General features: G+C 33.9%; 1 long non-coding RNA gene across 2 annotated transcripts; it reads right to left on the bottom strand.

The window, feature by feature from the left end:
* Window positions 1–1,902: 1,902 nt before the first annotated feature.
* On the bottom strand, window positions 1,903–4,824 carry LOC110007043 (uncharacterized). 2 transcript variants are annotated; one of them, XR_002280550.2, is made up of 4 exons: window positions 4,553–4,824; window positions 2,536–2,754; window positions 2,277–2,441; window positions 1,903–2,166 (listed from the first exon to the last, which is right to left on the bottom strand). It is a non-coding gene; the product is annotated as an uncharacterized LOC110007043 (long non-coding RNA). The 2 variants fall into 2 exon arrangements; XR_016045310.1 differs by lacking the exons at window positions 1,903–2,166; window positions 2,277–2,441 and having other exon boundaries at window positions 2,491–2,754.
* Window positions 4,825–5,449: the final 625 nt, after the last annotated feature.

Below are 5,449 nucleotides of genomic sequence, written 5' to 3'. Positions count from 1 at the left end.
ACATATATACCAAATAAAGACATCCTACGGGGATGCCACATGGATCCCAAGTGGCCATAAGGATGCCATGTGGCACCCCCACTTCCCCACTAGTGGATGACATCATGCTGATGTCATATCCATGTGGGGGCCTATTTGTCATTAATTCTTTTGTTGGTATTATGTTATAACATGTTATCTTGTTATTTAAACGGTCATATATTATTATGATTAAGTTACATGTTTTTTTTTAGCTCATAGTGTCATTTTTGGCATGAGTGAAGTCATGGGATTTTGAGAATTAATTTAATTCATATTATTATCCACTTATGATTTTATAGCATGTGAGTATAACTTATGTGGTACCACCTTATGGGCTTGACCCATGTGAAACGTTAGTGTTGTTAAAATCCTATTGGTGGTGTCATAAGATATTTTATTCACTTCATAACGAAATTTTTTAAAAAAAATGTTTTTATCTTTTTTCGCTCAATCAACAACTAAAATGGGTGGAATTTCAGTTGTTCAACAACTGAAATGGCTAGAATTTCTGTTGTTTAACAATCGGAAATTTAAACATTTTGATTTTTGAAAAACCGATAAGTTTCCTATGAATACACAAAACATACAAGCATAAAGGAGGCTTTTTCTTGATTTTTTAGGGTTATTAAAAATTTGTATCCCCCCAATACAATGTCCTACGAACTTTTTGGTGCCCCAATACAATATAGTATCCCACAAAGTTGAAGAGTGTGGCTCTTTATCGGGTCTTGATTGGTACCTTTCTTACTCTTGCCTAATACTGTTGATGAATTTTGTCACAATTAATATAATATTATATTTTTGTATTACTATTTATTGCATAGTCTTGATTAATAAATATTTTTTGGTAAATATTGTTGAAGTTGTTTATTTGCATAAATATTTGTTGTTCGTATTAATATTTGTTGTTTTGGGTAGTTTATTAAACAATCGATTTATTTATTAATACTTTATGTTGATATATATAGTAGTACACTATATTGTATTTGATGTTTAATGTAAATATTGTTCAACTTGTTTGTTTATGTTAATATTTGTTGTTTATTTTGTGTTTGTATTAATATTTGTTGTTTATTTTGTGTTTGAATTAATAATTGTTGTTTATTAATTTATTGACTTTTTTAGTAGTACACTATTTTAATTTATTATGTAAAACTAACATTTTATGAACCCTATATAAGTTAGATATATGCAAATTTTTTGTATTTCTTGTTGTATTGAATTTTTGTAACATGAATTTTGGTATTCATTTAATACAGTAGCATTGACGATGATTATCGAGGGAGTGCAACTGGTATTTCGATGTGGGGGGTCATTTGAGACGAATCCAGAGGTCGGACGTGTTGTTTATAAAAGGGGAAAATTGAAGGTTATGAAGTATAATGAAAATAGTTCATTGGATGAACTAAAAAATCATTTTGCAAATCTAACATCGTATGTTCCAAACAAATTGGTTATTATGTACCACAACAAAAGCCTATCTAGTGGCCTTGAATTGATTGATGTAAATGATGTATCTTTTACTTTTGGAGGGGAGTCTTTGAGTATTGTTGTATATGTTGCCTCTGCAATAGAGCTGGAACGAAGATCTATGGAATTTCAAACGGCAGAACTTGTTGGTGATGGCCCATCTCCAAGGAATAGGTACATCTATAATTTATTTTTACCTCTCTAATTTGTTTTATTTAAATCTTTTATGTGCATAAATTGTTACTTAATCTTACACTCTATCGTTTGTCAACAGTCGGTGTAACGCTCTTTTGGTTGGTTAGCGACATTATGGACTATAGGATCGGACACTCGGCTTTACCAAACCTTGTACTTCTCTGAGGGCAACCCATTGACAGTATCCATTTCAATGACTGGTATCATGCGTTCATGTTGAGTCAACCGATGATGGATTTTGTCAGAATTTACATTTGTTTAATCTCACTGCCCACGTTGTCTACTAGATCTCTTACCAACATATATGGGATTTCTTGGAATGCCCTATTTAGCTCCAAACTACCGACACACGCGACATGACATATACGGCTCGGCAATATCGTTAAATATCAGGGTCGTTAAGCACATTGCGGTTTCGAATGCCTGCCGCCTATCATCTGAAATGGCCTTATAAGGCTTGAAATATGGATTCCATATTACCTGTTATATGATATAAAATCAAACATACGACATTCAGTTAATAAACAACTACAAATACTCAAATACAATTAGTCAATAATAAATTTTGTAATATTAAAGTACATACTAACCTCATTAGGTTGGAGGTTATCAAATTCTTATCTAATTGGAGGCATTAGGTTATGTGGATTGACATAATAATTCTTTGGTGGCTCCCATCTAATTGCATAAGGCATATTTGGAGAGATACTATGTGGTATGGGCCTCATATACATAATATGCTCATAAGACCAGCACTGCATTATATCAACATATGATAAGTGATTTTTTTTTTGGAAACTAATCTAAACTATTAAGCTTATGTCCGATACAAAAATAGAATTTACTTACATAAGAGTGGCTAAACCACTAAAATATCTTCGCTTGAAAGTACAAGTTTTTCCAAGGGAACGATAAAGATATGAAAGGGTTGCAGCACCCCAAACATATCTGCTGGATTATAGATAGAGCACCCAACCCAGATGCATTCACTAGCCCAACTTGCTCATCGGCTATATGCCACTTGTTTAATTGAAAACTCTTTTCATCGATTCTAATTTCTCTTTTTTCCTGGAATACAACAAATAGACAACATATGAATCACAATATATATACATGTACTTCCCGTATGATGTTTAAACAGACTACAATTTATTGAAAAATAACAAAGTAATGGAAAGAGCAGAAGAATATATATATATATATATATATACATGTCCTTCCCATATGAAATAGGAAGAATGTTCTGGATAAAGCTGCAACAAACTAGGGTCTTGAAGATTTCCTGGGTATCCCCCATCAGGATGTACACGATTCATATTCACTTAAACCCCATATGGTCACCATGTTAATCATAAGGTTACATATGCCAAACTTAACTGAATAACAAAAAAACAATAATGACATGCTATTATTAAATGAAAAAAATGATCAATTTTACACTATAACCTAGTGTTATGGACATAAAAAAACCAATTTTTTTGCACGCAAACAACCTAACTGTATAGCTTTAATTTGTGAAAAAAGAATATCTGAATCCCATGATGAAGTCTTGGACTCTATTCTCGCCAAAAGATAGAGGCCCAAATTCCCACAAACTTACCTCTTTTTAGTACAAAAAAACTCCATATTACAAGTGTATATTCGTGATGCACGAAATGTTAATAAAACTATATCAGGACAATGAGAAGCTCAAAAAGCCTCTATTCTATAAAGACTAGCTCGTGTGAGAAAAAAATACAATAATTTAAATATACATATATATAAATAGGGGTATATTTATAGCTATAATTCCAATTCATTAGAATTGGTGGCATGGGCAAGCTGCCCTCCTTGCCCATCCAAAGAGCCCCCATAGCGGGCGTCGCTGCCTCTGTTTCGGTGGTTGATTGTCCATTGTCGTCTTTTGGAGCATCTCCCACATGACCTGCACGTCTTTGTACCCGCACGTGTGCACCTCGTGCTGCAACTTGAGAAGACCTGGATTATAATTCCTCAAACCAATTAATGCATGTGTTTGTAACAACTTCCTCTCTTTCACATTTATTATCATTATTATTATGTATTTGAATGGCGGATCGGGATTCGTGTAGCCGACCCCTCGTGTAGCCGATCCCAATTAATTGAAAAAAGACAATGATGATGATAACGTATTTGAATTGTCATTAATAATAATTTTAATTTTTCAGGTACTTCTCTTGTTCTAATTTGTTGTCAGTAATTACTACTACGTCATAAATTTATCAAATCATACCGCAGACTTTGAACAATTTAACAACACATTCCTAATTTTGAATGGCCCATCACTCTCTCGATCAAATTTCAAACAATCCATCACCCTTGTTATCAAGTTTGGAAATTATTGGATGGATAAATATTAAATAGTTGACCTCACAATTGTGATTTAACACATTTCGTTATTTCTATTATATTTCTTTTCAATTTTTTTTATTTTTTGCTTTTTGTTTTCATGGAATTTGATCTAGAAACATACATTTCTCATAAAGTTGCTTTAAAAGGTAATATTCCTTTATTTATTTTTGGGTAAGCGAGGTCTAATGTTTTGAAAAGAGGCCAAGTTATCCTGCAACTTTTTTTTCCTCATTTATTGACTTTTTTGTTACATTTTTGGGGAAAAAAAAGAAAGAATAAAAGCCAGATTCACCCGCCATTCCTTTCAATAAATCATAAATTTTTCCCCTTGTGAATTTCTTACTGAAAATTATCTCAAGGGAGAAAACACCAATGAATTCTTGAACATCTCATCATCTTCCTTCACTCAAAGGGAAAAGAGAAGAAAAAGTAAAAAATGTGGGGGAAGAATTCAAAAAAAGAAAAGAAAAGAATGTAGTGGACAGGAAAGACTCACCGTTTCTCCTAATGCCGAGTCGAGTCGCTATGCCCATCCATAACCTTCTCATTGGCCCCACCATTCTTTGCCAGAGATTCTCCATTTAACTCGCCGATTAATCGCTCAAACACATAAGGATGATTCGATTCGATTTTTATTATTTCCAACACTACAAATGCAAAATGGAAGAACGTGGCAATCAATTAATCGACAAAAAATGGGCGATGAATTGAATTGCCACCAAAAGAGAAGGAAAGGATCGGCTCCGGCCACGGCTACAGCAACCCCTCTGTGGAGGAGGAGAGGAAGGCATTTTATTGTGAGCAATTCATGCATTAGATTTCTGCAACGTGGCGGTCAAGCAGCCAGGTCAGCATCCTCCTGTGTCGTGGGTTTTCCACCATACACGTGTTGTCGGTGGGGGCAGCGTGAGGTTTTGGAGGTGGACGCGGAGGGATTGGAGCGTCCGCCGCTTTGTCGTTGTCATTGCACGTGTGAGAAAGGGAAGGTCTATTTGTCGCATCATTGCACGTGTGAAGTGGGATTTTAGAGGGAAAGAAGATGCCATCAAGGCATTTGTCTATTATATTTTGCCTCTCTATCTTCATTTCATAGTTACTTGGGGAGATTTTATTTAACTTTGTCTTTATATTTTCTCTTGCTATGATTAGGGCAAGCTTTTTATGTTTCCCCTATAGCATAAACATTGTATAATTCCCTTTATCCAACCGTCTATTCTGAATGGAGGACTAAGATTGCCCCAATCACAATGTTACGTCTCTACAATATTTTATTTTTAATTTTTTTTATAAACTATTTTGATACCAAATTTTGGACGTCCAATCCTCTATTAAGCTCGCACTAGCGAAAAATATAAAAAAAGTATTTCTAATAAAATAAAATGATCAAAATACC

This window comes from Amborella trichopoda, chromosome 12 (assembly GCF_054954075.1).
Source record: "Amborella trichopoda isolate Santa Cruz 75 chromosome 12, AtrichopodaSantaCruz75HAP2 v2.0, whole genome shotgun sequence".
NCBI lineage: Eukaryota > Viridiplantae > Streptophyta > Magnoliopsida > Amborellales > Amborellaceae > Amborella > Amborella trichopoda.
This window is presented reverse-complemented; position numbering and strand designations above follow the sequence as displayed.